The 22150-nt window shown below is 42.3% G+C and overlaps 1 protein-coding gene across 3 annotated transcripts in view; it reads left to right on the plus strand.

The window, feature by feature from the left end:
- The window catches only part of foxp2 (forkhead box P2), a 102831-nt gene that overhangs the window by 18309 nt on the left and 62372 nt on the right, over positions 1 to 22150 (plus strand). The window lies entirely within an intron of this gene.

Here is a 22150-nt window from a genome sequence, read left to right on the forward strand (position 1 = left end):
TTGTTTGAAGGCATTGTGGAGACTGCTAATGCAGCGCATACACCTCTGAGGCCCAGTAGCCTGCAGCTTGATATCGCCTGTATTCCCAATGTGAATATGGCTGAGTGGTGATCGGGGACTTGCTGCACCACAAGCTGCTATTCACTGCATCCGGCACTACTAGCCTGAGTTAATTGTCCATTATCTGCTATTATCTAAGCTCTACCCCTCTTCCTCTCTTTTATTCTCTCTCTCACTCATGATTCTAGCCGTCACCACCAGTTTCACTCACTCAATATGTAGGATCCACTGCTTTTTCCCCCTCTACCTACTCTAGCAACCTTACACCAGTGTTGTAGTCAAGTCCTGGCAAATGAGTTCAAATAGTAATAATGATTCCCTTTGTTCCTTAGGTACCTCAAACAGGATTCTGAATATGAAGAGAGCAAAGCATCATGTTCATTTCTTGTCTTATCATCTCACCACTTGAGCGAGAGGTGCTCTTGTTTCTAATATTCTCATCCAGAGTAAAGATTTGAATATTTATTTGTAAACCTATGCAGATGTACAGAATATATTTGAATTGCAAAAAAATTATGTTTAATAAGTGTTGGAGAACAGTGATGAGGTGTCTCTTTGACAAGAAAAAAAATCTCTTATTTTGGACAAATAAATACTACTAATTGAAGTTTACCAAAGATTACTCTGTTATTCTACTGCTTTTGGTTTGATAAGGTGATAGATCTGCTGAGGTGTTTGAGGAATCCTCAGAAATTTCACTTGATGGCACTGTTTTCCTTTTTGCTCCAGCTGAAGCAACAGGGCATGTTTTATGTATGCTGGGCACAATGTGAGAAGCCTGGCTGTGCCACAGAAATGTGTGTCTTCCTTTCTCTTCCTGTCCCTGGGCACAGAGAAACAGGCAGGAACACTGACAAACAATAAAACCGTGCACTACACTATTTTTAAAAAATCATTACACTTCAGATAAAATGGTTGAAAAGCAAGTACACATTGGCACAGTTACACTGTACTGTAGTTCATTCATTTTTTGTGTGTTTTGGAAGATTTTTGTTCTTTTAGTTGATGCTTTATTTCCTTTAAAAAAAGTTTGAGGGGTTTATTGTGTAGTTTAAATCTTGCCTGTTTGGAAAATGTAATGTATATTTCAATGTAATTTTTTTTACAAAAACTTTTGTCACTATTCAGCCGTTTAAATTAATTAAATTGGATTCCTCCTGCGCTGCCAAGCGTTGATTTAATAATTGCATCAACAAGATGATACTATAAGGCCTGGAGTGTTTCTGCAGTTAATTTCACTGTACACCTTCTTGCAACTACCACTTGATATTTGGATCTTCACCTGCAATAAGTATGCAGGTAATTTACACCTCCCCCCCCCCCACATGAATACACTCTCACACACAAAGCCATTCATGCATTTTAAGGGCATTCAGTTTTGGTAGTGTTAGAGTTTAGAAATAAATAAAAATTATTAAAGCATAAAATTAAGTTGAAAGGGACAAATGGTTGCCCTTTTGTTCATTACTCTCTCTGCTATCTAACCGGGAGGGGGGGGGATTAAATTGAGTTTAAATAGGGGTTGGATGGATGTATTGGGGGTGTGTAGGGTGGTGGAGATCAAGATCATATTAAGTGCTCACAAAGCAAATGGTTCAGCATTAGGAGGTGTTGGTCTGGTGGCCCTGCCTCATGAGCAGCCTGTAAAGATGCAATATATCACAGTGAAAAATGACTAGAGCTTGTATTTCAGCATCGTGCGCATCATAAATAAAGGTGTGCCATGTGTAATTGAGGCTCGTGCGTGGGGAACTCGGCTGGAGATGAGAAATGGAAATCTGTGTACTGGTAAATAGATAATCACACAAAAGTAATTGAGGTTTTCAAACCCCAATCTAGTCTGCCAGCATGAGCTCGTTTGCATGTTAATCACGTCGGTGATTTCCGTTCATCACAGGGAAGTCCGTGCACACTTCCATAACCAGCTTTTAATTGCATTTAAAATGTCACAGAGGTGGAACACATGTAATTTAGCCAGAACTGTGTCCAAATTAATGGGTACTACAGAGACGCTCCATTGGACAGGGTTGGAAATGAGAGAGGTTGTCCATTGTTTGGGTCTTTATTAGAGATGCCGCAGTCTTCCAGTCTCTCCATGATAACATCACTACAGCACCTTTTGAAGTGTATATCAAGACTTCAAAATGAAATCTGACAAGCATTTTGTGAACGACTTAACACTACAATAGATGCCAACTCCTTACAAAATATGCCAAATGGATGGACATTTAAAAAAGTGGAAAATGAAACATCAAAGACAGGGACCACAAAGCCAAAGTGTTGGGTTTTAAATGGAGGAAGAAAGGGAGGAATAGTTTATTTTCTTTCATCACCAGGTGTTCTTTGGCGTATAAATTACGAAGATGATGTTTCCATAACACAGCTTAGGGCACTCTAGAGAGGGGAAACCTGCAAAACAGACCTATTTAATTTTTCATAGAGGTGGACCATCAGGAGCAATAAGCCAATATTCCTCTTCCCCTTTTCCAGATGCCTTCTACACCATTGCATCTTACCAAAACCCAAGCCCCTCTGACTTTTTTCTTTTTTTTTTTCCAAAAAAGAAAAAGTTCTGCCGAGACCTACATGAAAGGAAGGAACTGTTGAAATGTTAATTTTACCATCTGCTGTCGAGGCCTGCTACCTTTTTTTGTGTGTGTGCATTTTCTTTTTTCCCTGCCTTCTTTAATTCCCAGTAGTTCTGTTCTGTTTCATGAATGTGCTGCTATTTTGGCTGTTTGAAGTCATGGGGTCTCTGCGAGCATGGCTTTGACTGGCTGTAAAATACAATGCCACATGGTGGATGGTAGAGACTGTCCATTAGTTTCCTGTTTAAAGCCTGGTCCCTCCTGGTAACCTTGTTTCTTATACCAGTCCCAAGGCTCCAGTTACGCTCCCATGCCCACCTCCAATACTGTCTGTCAGTCTTTCTGGCTGATTTGGGCTTGCCCTTACTCCCTCTCCTTCCTGAGTATGCACGTCTTTGGGGACCTATTTAGTCTGTTTATCTTAATGCTGAGGATTTTAAATACTCGTTTACAAGACCCCTAGCACCTTTGTCTAATCAAAGTTTTTTCCCCCCTCTCAGCACACATTATTGCTAGTTTTCCGGTAAGCTCAATAAACCACAGCAAATCCAAGATAGAAATGAAATTCTCGACAAACTGTGTTTCTCCATCTCTTTTTTTGTCTTCTCATCACAAAAGTTGACACTTTTAAAAGCAAAAGTATATTGCCAAGTTTGCTGTGAAGAATTTGCCAAATGGATAGATTCCATTGTGAGATTTGATAGTTGGCAATTAGGGTGAGACATCCTGTGTGCAGAGTTGCTTAGCATTTTCCTTGGCTGGGACCAGATTGTTTAGTCTGCTCTCATTGTGAGCTGTTTCTGAGCTGCAGTTGACGGTTGTTTGCAGAGCGCTGGGGGAAAATGTGAGAGGGGCCAGTGCCTTTCTCTATTTATTTATTTTCCCCGTCCTTGGAGCTGGAATCTGATTTGTGTTCATGTTTCTCTATTCTCTCTGAGCGGTTTTTAAGTGTGGCTGCTGAAATCTAGACTCTGTATGACCTCACTGCGCGGCCTGTGTTTCATTAATGACCAGCCCTGTGGTTTGGGGAGAGGAATATTTTTCATATGACACCGCCTTGCATTAGCGCGGAGCGGCAGCTGCACAACCACAAAACCATCCAATTTTGTGGCTTTGAAAGGTGTGAAAAGTTCAGCTCCCTATAGCAAGCACTGCATTTATAATTACACTGTGTGTATGCAAGAGTGTCAAGGAGCGGAACTACTGAAGACTTGTAAAAGGAACAAAAAAAAGTCACCTGCTAATGAAACATTTGTCTTTCATTCTCCCTGGCAACTTCTTAAGTAAATAGTTCAGATATGTTTCAGAGTGAGACGTTTACACACTTACAGATTTGACATGTTTCGCCTTAGAGAAGCCGCCTAAAATAACAAGCAGAAATTCAAAGTGGAGTACGTAGCATTTTGACAGCTTGATTCACTTGTAATAAATATTTCATTTCAACATGGTTTTATACTGTTTGGACCCTTAGAGTCCCTAATACCAGCAATTTTTTTTTTCCTCCAAGTGCCACATCTGGCATAAGAGGTATTTCTTTGCAGATTGATTGATTTCCCAGGCTTTGTTGGAAGCGACTCACGCGAGCCACACAGCAGTTGACTAAGAAGCATGCAACAATTCACAGACACACGTAGCAAGCCTCTGCACCCCTCCCCTCCAAAAAACCCAGACACTAGACTACTGTAACTCTGTTTTGTACCTTGCAGGATATTGAATATCCAAAAGGAAACCTCAGATTTGTCCCGTCCCAAAACAAAGAGCCCTTGTGCCGCCGTTCTCCTCTTCTCTATCCCTCTCACTCAAAACCATCCTTGTACTGTCATCATAACACGATGAACACAACTTCTTTGAATACATAAGATGACATGTATGTATTTCCAGATAAATAGCCATTTGTCATGGTGCACTTCTATAGTCCTGGCGGCATTAAGTGTTGTGCTGTCAGCTTGAAGGCAGGAGGTGGAAGAGGGAGAGATTGAGGTTAGTCACCAAGGCTCAGAGAGAGTGAACAAAGGAGAAGATTACCTAATAGTCCTGCTATGTATTTGAAGTGGAGCCTGCTGTTTGTTTGGGGAGGTTCAGGGCTGGATGTGCAGGGAGATGTCTCACAGGCAGCTGATGGGTACTTTTAAGCTGTCAGAAACACCCCTTTTGCCATTCGTCTTCCTGAATAGATGGCAACAGGCTCCGACAGGGGCAAAAGGCAATACAGAGGGAAAGTTAATGTTTCCCGAGTTCACGGTTTGTTTTGAAAATGTTGTCTCAAAGTGTAATTGGGCGCCTATGTGTCAATTAAAAGTCACCCATGAAAGCTTGACAAGTGTTTTAAGCCACTAATGCATGCTCGGCACATTATTTTTGGGGCCTAGCGTTATGAGTTTTTTAATGAATCCTCTCTCTTCTTGTATATGTTTGTAAACACAATATTGGTCTATATTGTGCTCACGTCAAAAATGAATTCATAGTTACAGCACAAACATCACCAACCTAGTGTAAAACCACTTTAGTACATACCAAGACTGCATAAAACAAACTGTAACAGGGACATGCATCTGCAAGTCATCTATTTAATTAGTTGTATAATTTTCTTAGATTGACCTCCTTAACAGATCACATTAAAAGAGTCTTATAAAGTTGCGCAGATTTTTTAATAAAGGGTAGCGATCCATGCACCATACTTGTGAACAATACACTTTTCGTATTTAAATGTCTTAAAGCTTTTTTTTGGACATCACAACCCAAACCACTCTACTGATAACTTTTAAAAATGGTGTCGCTAAATTTATGTTTTTTTAATTCCATAAATTGCAATCTTTCTTTCTCTTGGGATTTTGAACAAACAGTTTCGACTCTTGATTCTCTGAAATCCCCGCCAGCCATTTCTGTTTTGATAAATTGTACATCTAGTCCTATTTTCAAAGTCATCAGCGATTGCTTTTTTGCCACTCAGAGTACTGAACATAGACAGCTTTTAAAGGTAGTGAGTAGGTATGATAAGTGGCTCAATCCTTGTACTAAAGCATTTCCACTGAAGGTTTAATAGCTGCTGTATAATGAATTATAATGTATTCTCTCCAATTGCAAATTTCCTCTAATATAGCCCTTCTGCTGCTGCAAAAAGTCCATCTGAATATTATTGTGACCAGCTTTTTAAGAATACAAATCAATTGCATGATTTTTAGTAGTTAGATTCATACTTTTGTTGTAAATTTCCCCCAATGCCAAATGGAATGGTGCTTGTATAACTGAAATAGCTCACCAATTTCAAGTAGTGACATCATGGTCAGTTCCAAGTCAACTGTATGTTTTATTATAAAATACAACTGTTCATCTGAACATTTCAGCCTAGTTTGAACTCATTGAAAAGCAATAGGCTTATGAATCATCTTGCTGTTCCAATTTAATGGAACATACATTTCAATGACAGCGTATACTGGCACATCATCAAAGTGAAACTTCCTAAGTTCCGCTTAACTTGTTGCTGAAATAGTTTCTCGTTTTCAAGAAAATTGCAATGCGCCAAGTCTCAAGAAGTGTATCTGGGAATCTTCCCTGAAGGAAAAATTGCCACTTGCATACTTGTCTTTGACCAAAGTGAAGTCCTCACCCACTCCAGGGGAACATGTGCTGTTTAGGAAGATATAAAGGAGTAATTTTATTACTCGGTACATCTCTCCTCAGAAGCCATTTCATTTCTCCTTTCAGCCTCCACAGAAGCCTTTATTTGATCTCATATTCCAGAGTATGACTGCCTCAAACCGGTCGGACTCCGTTTATTTTCATTTGGAAAACACATTTAGCATTGGAGGGGTGGCAGAGGATGGAAGTGGAGAGCAGGGGGTTGTGGTGTGGAAGGGACTGTAGCAAGTTTCTCTATCACATGTTAATGTCCTCCTGCAGGGCTTTTTCACTGTGCCTGATTGTTGGGCGCCAAACTATTTTGTTCTCTCAACTTGATCAGTGTGACTTCTTTCAGTGTAATCAAGAAAAATGTTTCAACTATGTCCACGTGTAGTCCTCTCTCCCTCACAAATACTTGCATCCATACAGTGAAATTGATACAGCTGGATACCGTTTACGCATTGCTTTGAAACTACAGATCATTGGAAAAGTGTGCCATTTATTGGGCAGCCCACTTAGGCAGCCCAGATGTAGCTGGTCACTTGAGAGGGAGACGTCCTCATAAACTCTAAGCCTTTTAGAGCGGACACAACACCCAACTTTAGAGTCAAAATTAACCCACACCTTTTCTAAGCTCCACATCTTTGGCTCTTTACTAAATCCTGAACCAGTGCAGCTGTCTGGAGGAGCCCGAACTGTACATGAAGTCCCACATTTCCTGAAACTCCCCCTCTTTCTTATTTATCAGTGTCTCTGTTTGTCTGCAGCACCTATATCCTCTCCAGCCTGCGCCTGGTGACAGCACAATGAAAAATTTTTTGTGAAAAGTGTCGTTTCAGTGCTCCGGAAGTCCCGCTCACCTAAATAGTTCCTTCTCTACGTCTAGTCTGTTTCTGTTGTCTTTTTTTTTTGTGGGTGGGGGGTTCTGAGCCTCCACTGGGCTCAGTTTCACACAATAAATTACCTCCAGATGTAATTCCTATCCCCCGCCCTTCACCCTCAAATTAGTGGCTAGTAAAAATTAGGTTTGAATTAGCCACGGTGTGGTGAATAGGAGAGTCTGAAATTTCCACATAATGAGTTTATTATTCTTTGCTGGAATTCCTTTTTTCTGAATTAATTTGATCAGCGGTTTTTAGGTGTTATTGGTGTCTAGTTGAATGGTGTTTAAGTCATGAATGGATAGCCACTGTGTCAGCAGTAAGTCAGAAGGCCGAGGTAATCGGAGGACTCCGTTCTCCAACACAAGAACAGAAAAACACCACGTCTCAACAGCTTGTGGAGATAATTCCCAAACTTTCAAATTCATGGTCAGTGTTTAATTTTTCCGTCATCCCGCATGGAAGTATTTTTCATTGCTACTTGTGAATGCATTGACAGGATTCCTTGGACCTTAGATAGTGGTTGTTGCATAGCATATACAGGTGTTGTGCTCTTTTGACTGCCAGTGGAGCTTGTCTTGCTGCCATTCAACTGTGTAGCCACGGTTCTGGGAATGATAATCTCTTTGGCAGAGCTGGAGCTGTGGGATCCTCAGACACTACAGATCACTTTCATAAATGGGTTTTATATTCATCCCTAACAGGAAATGTGAATGCATGAAACGACTATTGTATCTCACTTTTTTTTTTTTACCTGTTCCTTCATCTCAATGACAGTCTCAGTGGCCAGGAACATTAAAAAACAACAACTCAGTAGCATGTACTTTTCCCTTAGACGGTATCTAATTTAAACTGCAGCCGCCCTTACTATATGATAATATCTACTACTGTGAAGAAAGGGAAGTTGTCTGCCATGCTCTTCTCTTTCATCTAATTCCAATCTGCTGTATAACAGGTAAACTGCTGTGAGCCGCACTTGCTTGTTTAAATTTACCCGGCTCAGCCAAGCCTTTGATTTCAGCAACTCGTTTAATTCAAATGCGCTTTTGAAGAAAAGGTTTTTTTTGTTTTGTTTTTTTTATTTTAGAAGGGGGGTTGAGCAGAGGGGGCACAGAAGGGCCAATTTAACGTGGAGTGTCTGTTGCTAGTCTACCAGCTCCTTCATTTCAAGAGGCCCGGTCAGCTTGAACTGTCTGACTTCTGTCATTTCGATCTCTTTTTATTTTTCTGCTGTAATGTATACTTTAATTCCCTCCCGCCTGCTGTCTGTGTGTAGCAGCGACGTTGGCAGAAGCAGCTGGAGGGGAGGTGCAGGTATCATTAAGCCTTGGAGAGGCACAAGCGGAACGCTGCTGAGTGCTATACGTGGCTCCTTGCAGCGTGTGTTGATCTTACAGGGCCCGGTGAATGTACAGCCTGGTTTATTTTGAATAGGAATCTGAGGCCGGGCTTGGCCACAGAGTCCTACCCACCACCACCACTACCACTACCACCTACCCCACCCCCTAGGCTGCTTACTCGGGCTGTTGATATTGAGTCAAGCAAACACTCTCTCAGGGATGTCCTGTTGGGCACTCAGCCAAAGTCGCAAATGGAAGTCACATGTGGAGACTCCCAGAGGAAGGCAATGAGGCCTCAATTCACACCCCTTCATTTTTTTCCCTTGTATAAGTTTTATTAAAAGCTGTACTTATATACATAATAGCTCTTTTGTAGACCAAATGACCAAGCCTTACATTTGTCTTCTTCACTGATTAAGAAATTGTATATTTCCTAAAATAATGGCTTTTTCTTCAAACAACAGACAAAACAAAATCACCATATTTATTATTGTGATTGCAGTAATCAGTCCCCTCTCTACCTTCATTCACTGCTCTCATTTTTTTGCACTAAAATACATATGCAAATATATTTGGACACTGTCATTATCAGCCACTTAATAGGCATTTCATTAGGGATTTCTGAATGCACGGCGCAAGGCAAGTTGCCATGGATACCCTGGTGCTTAAGTACAGTATATTAAAATGGTGCTGCCTTCCAACCACTTATATAATCACCGGTCCGTAATGGTCCCTGCTCTCTGGCCGTAAGCAACGTATCGTGTGATCAACATTGCCCAGGACTAAAAAGAGCCCTACTCCCTCATTATGCCTTATTTGTTTTTTTTTATTTATTTATTTGTGGGCAGGACTAAGTGAAGTGACTAAGATGAATTTGTGCTTGTGGAACATTTGTGTGACATCTAACAAATGGTGCTGATGTCTGTGTGCTCTGTTTCACATGTGCGGTTGTTCAGCTCTGTGGAAACATGGGTTATTGCTGTGTGGGAGTTGCTAAGGGGCAGTTGAGCATATTTTAGCATACGTAACATCAATTCATTTTGGCCGACCGGCTCTTAAATGTGAGAATGGACGAGGCAGAAGGGAAGTCAAATGGATAACCTCCAAATGCAAAGTGAACATCATTGATGTTCTTGGCACTCAAGTTCGAGTAAATACTGAACACACTCACAGTCAGAGAAAAGCCGCAAAGTCTGTTTCTCCCTGCACCATTTTCTTTGTCTTTTGTGCTCGTTCTACGTGTGTATATTTAAAAGGTCATACATGCTTTTATTTAAACACATACTAAGGGTTTCTCCTTTTCTGAATGTCACTCATTTCTATCATTAGCGTGCAAGTTTTAGACTAATGGTTGTTAAAGGGTTAACAAAGTGATTCACATGGCTGAAGGCTGGGCTGCTACTGACTGACAAACCTTATGGCAGTGCATCTACATTGGTGCTGAAGTGATTGTGGCAGAATTGACGAGGGAAACCGCTGTGATGGGCGCTTGACTTTGTCTAATGCCCCAGAGGCAATGCACTTCACGGTGGCTTTAATAGAAAATTAGTAGTTGGTGGTAGTGTGTCTGTGTGTAAACTGTGAAAATGATAGCAGTGCCGGGAGACGGGAGGCGACATTAGTCGCCGTCGTCGTCACAGCGTTGCACTGCATCAGAGATCCACTGCTCCCCCACTGCTGCTGCTGCTGCCAGGGTTGGTAACCAGCTGCTGCCACCATCACCCCTCCCCACTGTACCCACTACACATGTCTATCTCCTCCACCACTCCCCCCCCTCCCTTCTGTTTCTCCTTTCACTGTTCTGCTGCCACCACGTCAAGACGCTAGTGGGCCTGTTCGTCTCCGTTGACCTTGGCAGCAGAAAGCACAGGAAGAAGAGACATAGAGAATAAATACCTGAAGGGAGGAGGCACACAGTTGTCACAGATGTGTAGAAATAGGCATAGCATTCCCCCTAGTGAAGCAAATGTTTCTAAGGCCGCGGGCCTCTTGTTTGTCTTTTCCAGTGAGGCACTCTGAGTAGTTTATTAAAGGGGCTAAAGGAGCTTTCTTGCCTGAAGCCGTTAACGCTGAAAGAGAAATGGGAGAAATTACTGGCATAATGTGGATGCTGAGAGCAATTAACAGCAGTTGTTTAATGTTAGCCCCCTTTGCCTCTCCCTGTCGCTGTGTTTTCGCTCTTGCTTGCTTTTGCACTCTTGTCACCCCCAACCCACCCACCCCCACGCCCTTTCTCTCACTTGGTTCAACTCCCACTGTCTCTCTTACTCTGCCATGATTGTTTAGTGTTTACCCTCCCTGCTTCACAGCTCAGACGGTGGACACTAATTAAAATGCTACATCTTTTGGTTTGTGTTGGTCTCTAAATAATTATATCATATAGCTGAAATATGCTCCAGCGGAGCCTGGGAGATAATGTGATATTCAGAGCCTGTTAAATCATGCCAGTGCACTGCTCAGAGCTGTGAGTTCAAGTGGTCTTTACCCCGCGTTAGGGGCTACATCTTTTTCCTAAATAAATCTGTCATAGTTGCCCTTGGTGCCTCTCTTTAAAACATAAAAGTTCTTGCACTCTCTATAACCCCATGCTGTGGCTGCCTGTATGCATGCTTGTATGTGTCTGTTAGTGTATAACTATGAATTTTAGAGTTGCCTCTCTGCCAGATTTAGGTGTGTGTGTATTTGATTATGTGTATATGGCACAAACATATGTAAAAAAACAAAACAAAAAAAAAAGTCCCCTCTTGTATAAAATCTCTCAGGCCCATGTGGCAGAGCGAGCTGGTGGCAGATGGACTGGCTTTCTGCATCTGCTGTGTGCAGACTGGGGGCTTTGTACTGCTCTCTCCTGGGGAAGACGGAGCCTTTCTTCTTGCCAGTAGATTCCTGTCTGTTGGAGCAACTAAGAAAAACATCTGTGGCATGCGAGAAGGGGGGGGGGGGTAGAGAGAGGGAGAGAGGAGGGAATAAAAAAATTGACAAAAGAATTGACAAACACCATTAGCCCTAAATGTTCCAGCTCATTGCCTGTTGTGCATTGTTTACAGTAGGGGGAAACATGTTGATAAATCACGTTGAGCACATCTGAGCCCAGCCCAGCTTAACTCGGCTTGCTTCAGCTTTCATCGGCTTCTTTAGCAGGCAGTGGGGCCCGGCGGTTTTTGCGGTCCCAGTTAGAGATACTGAACTAATTCATTAGGAGAGACTTGTTCAAACAGCTGAATCCTCATGTCAGACATCTGTATAGACACGTTTGCCTTTTATCAAGTGGTAAACCAAGCATTTAAAAACTGTGGCTGAGGGGAGGATTAGGGCCGTGAATGGTTTTTCAGCTTGTATGTTTGACTTCTTTTTAAAAAATTAGTTTTAATTAACACGCTGTTAAATGTCTTACCATGCTCTCTTCACTGTGTTGAGATGGTGGTTTCAGTTTGGCTGGTCTTAAAAAGGTGATAGCGTTGTTGACAAAAAAAGTTGAAATGTATCATTTTAATATTTTGTCTAACAAGAAGCATTCGACATTCGGCATGTGGAGGACTCCCTAGTTCTGAACCTTTTGTGGTCTCCCTCCCCTCTCAGATTCCTCTACAAAACGCCTCTTCTGAAGCCCCCCTTATACACATACACACAGTTACACCCCCCACCATCCCTTTGCCAACTCTCGCCACCCTCCGCCCCCTCCTCTCCGCTCCCCACGACCAGCCCCCTACCCCACCGATCAAGCCACTGGTTTTTGTGTACTATTGGTCCTCAGGCGTCAAAACAATCCAGCAGGGCTGCCTGACTTGTTTTAATTAGGCAGCACTGAAACGGCAACTGTCTCTCAGACGTGACCAGGCAGAGGTGCTCTCCCCTCGCACTACTGTAAATACCGCTGTAAATACTTCTCTGGTGATGTCTTTGACACCAAGCGTCAGCTAGTTTCTCTTTACTTTTTTTCTTTCCCCCCCTTTTTCTTCCACTTTAGCTGCTTTGTTTTTTTTCTGCTTGCGGCATTTTACCCCCTCTCTTCATTTTTGATACACGCTAATGCTTCCAAGCTTCTGAGAATACTTCTTCAAATGCTTCTTACCGGGGAGAGTGGATTTCTCTCTCATTGTTTAAAAGGTAGGTTATTTTGTCTGTCACTCTTGAGCTCTCTGTTTTGCAACTATTATTTATGACCTTGTTTGGGTGTATACTTGTGGTATCGTAGCAGTGCTTTGTGATAGCGTGTAACTTGGTAATGCATGGATGTCATATGGCTAATTGTTTTTAAGAGCCCTATACACTCTGCCAGAGCACGGTGTGGAGGCTACCGACTGCCGCTCAGCCCTTCACTAATCCCATTCATACTCTTTACATCCACACACACACACACACACACACACACACACACACACACACACACACACACACACACACACACACACACACTGACATGCACACAATGTGAGCTGAAAAGAAACTAGAATAGCACTAGAATAAAGCACACGTACCTTTGCTGCGAATGCACCTCTCATAGTGGCGTCCTCCAGCCCTTCCTCTGTCTCCGTTTCCCCCCTCGTCTCAGCGATGACGGGTACATAGAGCAAAGTAGAGAGCCGGTCCGGCAGGTTGTGTTTAAGAGTGTGTGTTTACGTGCGTGTGCACACAAGAGAGTGAGAGAGCGAATGAGAGAGTGTTCAGGGAAGCAGATTAGAGCGAGAGTAGTGCGAGTAGCGCAAGCAGCCTGGTAAGCATGCAGCCGAGGTGCAGGGGGAGAGCCGGCGAGCATCCTGCGAGGAGTCACAGCGCTCCCCGTGTGAAGAGCCCCACAGACACACACACAGACACACACACACACACACACACACCGTCATTCACACACAGGACCCACCCACACACACAGACTACCTACACACACAGTCGCTCTTACACATTTGCACCCAAATGCACAGAAAAACAATTCTTTCTTTATACTTACTTGCAGAAAGTACCTGATGTAATAAATATAATCAGATATGAAATCCCTAAATTAAAAGACAGCAAAATAGAGCTCTAACTAATAATTGCCTTGTCTCTCATTTCCAATAAAATGGGGAATGAAATGATACGTAGTGTTTTCCAGTAATTGTGATATATTTCATCAGTGGCAGGCATAAGAAATGATGGTCTAATTATTTCCAGTGTAGAGAGAGAAAGAAGTCATCGTGTCTCTGTCATAAATTTCCATTTTGTACACTGCCCCCCCCCCCCCACCCCTCCATTCACATGCGCACACACACATAGGCACACACACACTGCCTTAGCAGTCCCCTCTCCCACTCTTCTCTCCCCCATCTCAAGCCTTTACTATCAGGCCTGCATGTCCGACTCGCACAGGGGGCCCCAGTCGGTAATTGCCCCAGTGACAACTGGAAATGATAGAATAATTGTCAGGAGAGGCGTCTGGGCTTTCTTTTTTTTAATGGGACGAGGGTGATTTAAGTATGCATGAATGGCTTGGTGGTGGTGAGGTGGCGAGAGAAGGAAAGGAGTGAGAGAGAGAGAGAGAGAAGGAGCGCGGGGGGGACTGGGGGGGACTAGGGCGGGCTGGGGGGGGGGGGGGGGGGGGGGGGGTCGGAGGCTGACTTGTTTATGATGCCATCCCCCATAAACACGGCTGAAGTGATGACACAGATAGTGTTGCCTCTCCACGGGGTGACACCAGTCGACTTGCGGCTGTTGCTGCTAGACACCCTCGGCGGTGGCAGAGTCAAGCACTCTGTTCTCTGGTCAAGCTCTCTGGCACTCCTCACCTTCAGGTAAAAAAAGAAAAAAGAAAGTCAGGCAGACTCTGTCCATCCCTCCATCTATCCATCCATCATCCCTTCACTCATCAATCCTGTGTCATCCGTAGTGGGCTTCAGGCTCTTGGCTGTGTTTAATGATTGTGTTTTATTGCCGGGCTGTGTCTCCTGCCTTCCCCGCTGGTCGTCCCACTGTGTAACCGTGCAGCCGTGGTCTGCGGGCTCTGTTAATCTGCTGCTTAATTAGTGCTGATGAATGGCTCAGAGTGTGTGTGTGTGTGTGTGTGTGTGTGTGTGCATGCGTACAAGTGAGTGCGTGCGTGGGTGCACCAACGTGGCTTCATGGTGTGTGTGTGTGTGTGTGCATGTGACTGTGAAGTCACTCACTGTGAAATGTTCTGCTCTTGTATTAGTTGGTCAGTGTGCTCTGGTGTTTTTCAGACATTGCTTCTTGCTTGCTTAGCTAATCATTGATCATTAAAATCAAGAGGACAGGGATTCACCACTTTGAATAAACAGAAATAAAAGGGGCACAGCCAGTGTATCGCCTTTCCGATAGATGGGTTGCAGATGTGTGTTTGGAGAGGACAAAGCTTTTACCTGAAGTTTGACTTATTTGTTTTTCTCCCATCTCTTGGTGTGTTAAAGAAAATCCTAAACTCTTTGCAGCAGATGTGTAGTTTGAAGAGGAGAGAGGTCACAAGACTGATGATCGGTGAAGCACTAATTATCTTTATCAAAGGCGAGTGGGATCATTTGTTTACTTAAATATTGATGAGGGTGAGCAAGGCATGGTATTGGGCTATTGTGGGCATATTATTAACATTTCATAGGGCTTTGTGCAGGAATGCGAAAGGGACTCCTCTTCATAATTTAATACCCTAATGCATAATGAGCTATGTGATTAGTTCACATGGAGAATTGGCCAAACTCCATTTTGAAGGCAGATAATTTACATTGTTCTCCAGAGTCTGGCACATAATAGGTTCTTTAGCGCAATAAAATTAAATGCTACACACTTTATATTTCAGCTTACAAATCCCCCTGGCAATATTCCGTTTTGAGTCTTCTTTTTTCAGTCTTTTTTTCCTCCTCCTTCCACGTCTGTCTTGTTCTGTTAAAAGAAAGGGGGTAAAATGAATTTTAGAAGTGTTTAACTAAAACACATGTTTACCTACATGTTTTATTTAGAATGCACACTGGCCAATTAACACTGTTCATTAGCAGAGCCGCATTATTTGTTTTGAAAGTTTAACCAATCACTTTGTTATGCTAATTGTGATGTAATTTAATTTGAGTTCCCGTAATGATGATGCCGCTATTATCCACATAAATGATGCAGTTAAGCAGCACGGCCTCATTTGCATGTGCTTGAAGGGAGAGAGGCTGAAAGGAGCCGGCTCCCGTATCACTCTGCTTTAATTTTCCACCTCTGTTCACTCCTGCCCTATGGGTCTTCCCGGCCTGTCGCTGGCTATTGATGATCAGCACTTTTATCTGAAATTTTTTTTTAATGACAAAGAGGCCTTTATTTGTCTGCTAACAGATTCCTAGAACTGCAGTGTAGAGAAATTAAATATGAGACTATTAAAAAATGCAAATGATTATTTCTTAGTGTATCAAACATTAAGCATACAATTTTGTGTGCCCCCACCACACACACCTGCACACAGATACAGATACTTCTCTTTTTTATTGTTTCTGTTTTGGATGGTGGGGGTTGACTTCTTGAATTTAATATTTCCACATCAAAGTGGTGCTTTGTTTGCAATGGCTTAATTTTTAATCTGTTGATTCCAACATTATCTTGGTTTGGATATTGTTCAGATGTGGATTGAATAGCCGGGCGTGTTTTCAAAATGGGGAGGTGCGGTCAGGCAGTACACTGTCAGCCAGTCTCTGTATATTTTTGTAAAATCAATTTCTTAATCCTAAGAGGAGTAGGAGTGATCCTTTCTTCCAAGCAGTTTTAAAGTCCCCAACCGGGCATGGAGAAAGTGTGACTAAGCCAGTGTTAAACACTGCCCATTATCTTTTTTTGTCATGGGCTAGACTTTGGTAATTTTCCTGTGGAAAGATTATTATTTCTCCTGACCAGTCCCCCCCTGTTATGCTCCTAATTGGTTACATAAATCTTGTCTGGTATGAATGAGGAATGTTGCGGTGTTGTCAACTGCAATCTTCACCCTTATTTACCAATTCATTAAGATCTATCGATGCAGGACTGCTGAGGGGGAATGACAACATAAATCAGAGCTGGAGACATAATGGCCCTAATCAACCAGAAATAACTGGAAACGTCACAATGAGCTATGTCTCTGTAGCTGTGCCGGCCGCGGCTGGCTCCCTGCGCCTGTCCGCTGTATCAGCAGCGCTGTGGAGAGGACCGGAGAGTCAGGCCATCCAACTGTCATTAGCTCCTCTGATTTTTCTCTTCTCACCTCGACAAGGCACCAAACCAGTGTAAAGAATTTGTCCATTTTCTCCTTTTTGTTTTCCAGCTCTTGCTCCATGTCAAAGCAGCTCAGTCCTGATCGCTTCAGTTCAGGTAGTGAATAAAACGTCTTTTCTGGGTGGAATACATCCACGCTTGAGGTCTATAAATACAGTTAGGTTGGAAGTACCCTGCATTCACCAGCGCACCTCCTCTGCTCTTGGTAAAGATGATTGGACGAGACAATGAGGCCTCCCCTCTTTTATAGGTCAATTAGCCCTGATTAGGTGGGCAGAGTTAATTAATGGAATTGGCAAATATGCAAATGAGAGCCGACTGATCAGCTTTCGTCACCATCTTGCTCACCCACAGCAGCGGGGCTGTCTCCTGCTTAAGCAGAATGAGGTGCCTGATGGGTAACGTGTAAATGATATGGGACGAGCCTAAATGCAGGAGAAAACTAGTTTCTCTCCTCCTCTTTTTCTCTGTCTGTGAGGGGCGTGCTGTGCTACAGTAATATATTTAAGAAGTTTGCATTTATTGCTTTAGTGGTATTTTTTGTTGAGCAAAGGAGATTAAATAATCGTTAAATTAAATTTCATCTGAAAACATTTTCCCCCTTTTTTACTAAATGATTCATTGTTGATTTTAATTTAACATTTTGTTATTAATCTACCGTGCCATTTTTTTAAAATAAGCAATAGGATAGCCCATGTTTAATAACTGTTTTGCCATTGTCATATTTCAGAGCTGGTTATATTCATATAAAATGAATTTGTATTAACATACTATCATGCACACTATTCATGAGTGCCTCTTGCATTTGATTCTAAGGAGACATTGTACAGACCGTACAATTGAACATGCACTTTACACCCTTTCCTCTGGTTCTCTTTGTCGTTTTTTTCCCTTTCTGTACTCCACAAACACTGACTCTGACACACACTCACACTCCATTCAGGGACACTTACACACTGTGGCAAATAGTCTGTCTTTTATCTTATTCTGTCTCATCTCTTATTGTAAATAGAAGAGAATTAAGTTCTGAACATTCTTGACTGAATGTCTCCTATCACAGAACTACGATTTATTGTCAGCTCAAATGAAGAATTGAAATATGACTGAGGTTTTCTCAGTGTAGGGCTCATTGGACAGGAGATAACCACATTTGATTCTGTTGCTTTGAATAATGTTAATCCCTAAAAAAGCAAAGTCCATTATTCATATTCATCTCTTTTCATTTGGCCCCACTCCTGATTTTGTAAATATGATTTCTTCAGCCCCCTTTTTTCCAAAGCAATCTTTATTCACCGGTGAAACACTTTTGAAATTCCTCTATCTGAGAGCAGAAACCATTACCATACGAAGGTTTATAAGAAGTAGTCATTAATGCTCTTTTATGGTGCCCCTTTCGTGCCAAAAAGGAAGCTTTTAATTCTAAAGCACGGCAGCCTGGCTTGCCTTACTTAATCCGGGGGACTGGGCTTTGTCGAACGTAGCTTTCCAAGTGGTCGTTTTTCCGTCTCCGACTCCAAACTCACTGCTTGAAGCTATAGGCTGTAATAAACTGCTTGTGGTGTCGCTGTGCTGTGACAACTCGCAACCAGAAAAAATTACAGTACACACCCAAGTACAAACAAAACATGTCATCATAATCAAAGATTATTTCAAGGCATGCACTGATGGTATGCCTTGCATAAACGTATGCAAGGCATCTGATTAAGTTATTTAAAACTTTTTTTGCTCTCTGTTATTTGGATTCAATTCATCATTTTTAAAATGCAGTGGTTTAAGCACCATTTTTTTAAGTCAGCATATATGTGGCATTTTGATTTATTAAGCAATCTGAAGTATTGAATATGTGAGCCCTTGTCCTTGCCCAGTTACTTCTTTATTTTGTATGCATAGTAACTTATGGCAATGATGAATTAATTTCACTCAAGCACAGAATCTGTGATTATTTTAAATGGTAACCATATCTCGACTTGATCAGAGAGCTGTGAGGAGTCAGCAGAGTGTGAAATGTAATTTCTACTATTATTTTTTTTTTTATTTTGATCTCACAAACCAAAAGAATTCCAACCAGCCACCTGAAATGTTAACTGATAATGACGTTTGGGATCACAGGTTTACCGGTCACTTTTGTTTCCCTCTTTTCTTTTTCATCATCTTAATGAAAATTTTTTTTTGCAACTCATGCATATAAAATGAGGGAATGGAGCAGTGTTCTAGATCGAGACAGAGGAGAACATCCTCGCACTGAAAATGGATAACCTAGAGACTCTGAACGAAAAACCAGTGTCAAGCCCGTTGTGTGTTAACAACATAATATGTGTGTATATGTGTGCATGTGTGTTAAATTCCCCAGTCTGTCTCCCCAGACAGTGTTGGAGCACAGCAGACAGCTGTGTATTCCCTCTAGATGGATGGCCAGTGTCATAGTGTGTGTTTACTGCACATGATAGAGCGGGAGACAGGCCAGGTAATGAGGCTACATTAAGGGCTTTTAGAGCTCGCAAACAAAGATGGAGGGCTGCTTCTTTCCCCTTTAATGATAGGTGTGTGTGTGTGTGTATGTGCGAAAGAGAGTTTGTGTGTGTGTGTGTGTGTGTGTGTGGAGGGGGGGCTGTATGAGGCAATGAAAGGCTCAATTTTCCTTACACCTTTGTTGTGTCACTTCTCAGAAGAAAGAGGAGAAATTCTCTCAATCTCTGGGCCAAATGCGTCTTCAAGACCCCTTCTCAGATTCTGTACCTGATGGAAGAGACAGATTTGCGTAGTGCGAGATTCGAGAGTAAATATTTGCTCAAGCTGAAGAGGAATAGCAAGCAAGGGTATGGTTGCACAAGGAATGAGACAAAACCTGGAGTTGGTCTGAAGCTTTGCAAATAAAGCGTCTGCCTGTGTCTATCTTTGCTTCATCAGGAAATGCCTTTCTTTTTGTTGAGCCTGCACCTTAATAAAACTGTTAGGGCCATCAGCGATCGTTGACGACAGTAAATTTAGAGAGCACAGAGTTATCTCTGTCTTTCACTATCTTTCCACCACCCCACAACCTAAACACTTCATATCACTATCATCTTCCTTCCCAAAGCTATACATCTTCAGAATTACCAGCGTATTACCAGGGCAATAACAGCCTTCCTCTCTGTTTCCGATCATGATAATAAGTAGTCTAGGTTCTCCTTCATTGGAAGATTATGGCTTGAGGAAATAGCACCAAATAGCGGGTGTGCTGAAATGCAGGACACCAGCAATTTATGGGATGTCAAACTCGCGTGCAGGCAAGCCGGCAGCCCTCACTCATGCGGCATTAAAGCTGCCTGCACTGCCGCAGATCAGCGCGTGGGCCCCAGTCGATATTGTAGCTAGGGGTGGTGTGGCTCCTTCCGACCCAGTTGGCTTAGGACAGGCTGAGCCAGGGTCAGGGCTGGTACCCCTCAGGGAGAGGGTACAGGGCACAGAGGATCTGTGGCACACACACAAATATAGATGCACACATGCATACAGTCACACCCTCAGGTGCCGAGTATTGTCACTATCTGTCTCTCTTGAGTATTGTGTGTGTGTGTGTGTGTGTGTGTGTGTGACAGTTCCATCACCCCCACAGTCAGATCTGCAGCTCAGTAGCCCGCTCATCATTGCAGCCTGGCAGTGTTTCTAATTGACATTCTAATTGGCAGATTTGAATGCTGCCTTTAGATGGCTAATTAATTTATCTCACCACTGTCATTAAGGTTAAAGCACCATCTGATCTCTGCGAATATACTTTGCATATATCTGCATTATCATTATGTTGCAGTTAGACATATTTCACAGATTTTATTTTGGAGGAGGGAGGGGAGATTATGGCACTGAGATTAAGCTGGGTAAATGGCTTTTAATGTTTCTTTTAAATTCAAATTATGCTTCCTAATTTAAAATTTTTTTTACTCAAGCTATGAAGTCTGATTTTTGTTTTTTACCTTTTTTATACATAAGTAATCCCATATAAGTACAATAAAAGCAAATTTCATTACTTTGTTAATATCAAAGTAGCAATTTTCCTTGGACTTCCACAGCAGTTTGCATTGCATTCAGATGTTATTAAAAACCCTTATTTCCTTGTCTCATATATCTTCAAGTTTTCTGAACATTCATTGCTGGTCCAAAAAAGAAAGCAGGAAAAAAAAAGGAGATCCAGGCTCCATTAGAATGTTCATAAAATTGTAGTAAAGGCAATCAGACAGTCTTTCTCTGAATATTTTAAACATTGGCCATGTAAAATTTATGCCTAATTTGAATACTTATTAGCCGGCTGATCTCGGCTGTAGCCTTGAGTTTCTTATGCTGAGATTCATCACCGGATTGGATGTCACATTGTGCCAGTCTTCCCCCTCCACCACCACCACCACCTTCCTCCCTCCTACTCACTCTCCTTTTCTCTCTCTTTCACTCTCATTCTTTTCATCTGTCTCTCTCCATCACCCCCCCCCTTTCCCTCGCTGCCTCTCTCTCTCTCTCTCTCTCTCTCTGTGTGTGTGTGTCTCTCTCTCTCTCTCTCTCTCTCTCTCTCTCTCTCTCTCTCTCTCTCTCTCTGTGTGTCTCTCTCTCTCTCTCTCTGTCTCTCTCCATCAGTAGTGAGCGGTGCGGTGTTAAACAGGGGCCTGTTTGTTCACAAGCACGCCTTGTCCTGGCCTCTTCCCTATTTACTTGTGTCCCGGGCAGCTGTCGCCCTGCTCTGTGTAACAGCTCAGCCCTGTTTGTTCTCCCTGCCTGGATCCTGTTTATCCTGGCTGTGGACATCCTTTAAGGCCTGTCCTGTATCTGCCCCTCTTCAAACATACACACACACACTCACACAAGCACACCCCCAAACACATAGAAGGACATGTACACACTTCTATTAAAATGGTATTTACTGGCCAAAGAACACACATGTGGGCTGGGCACAAATGCTCATAAAAACACATGCACACACACAATCATGATCATCATTCAACCCTCTTTGGTTGCCTGAATATGGAATATCTGGCATTAGGTTGCTCTTGCACTTTTAAAAAAACCTTTAAAATATGTGTTTTAAAATGTGAAAGTGAAAAAACTGCCTTTAAAACAGGATTTTTTCCATCATTTAAAACATGAATTCACTAAATTTTCTCAAATTTAAATTTTAAATATTAAAAATAACCATTTTTCCAAATAGAGACAGCCCAAAATGCATAATTCTGAAGTGCATTGTGAGGTGCCATTTGTTGGGTCTGAGTGTCTTTTATTTATTGTGAGAATGTCGAGTAATGTTGGTGGGGCTCCTTTCTGTCCTAGTGAAGGTACAGAGCATTAAATGTAGGAGAAAATGATAAAACATTTATTACTGGAGAGAGAGAAGGTAATATGCATAATTTATGCAGTTTTTAGCACAATCATTAGTGATATTCGTGATAGATTTTTTTTTTTTTCCCCTTTTCTTCCCTCATTTTTTCTCTTTCGCCAGTTT

This window comes from Micropterus salmoides, unplaced genomic scaffold, assembly GCF_014851395.1.
Source record: "Micropterus salmoides isolate LMB-PRFRI ecotype aquatic unplaced genomic scaffold, ASM1485139v1 Ms_hic_scaffold_23, whole genome shotgun sequence".
Classification (NCBI taxonomy): Eukaryota; Metazoa; Chordata; class Actinopteri; order Centrarchiformes; family Centrarchidae; genus Micropterus; species Micropterus salmoides.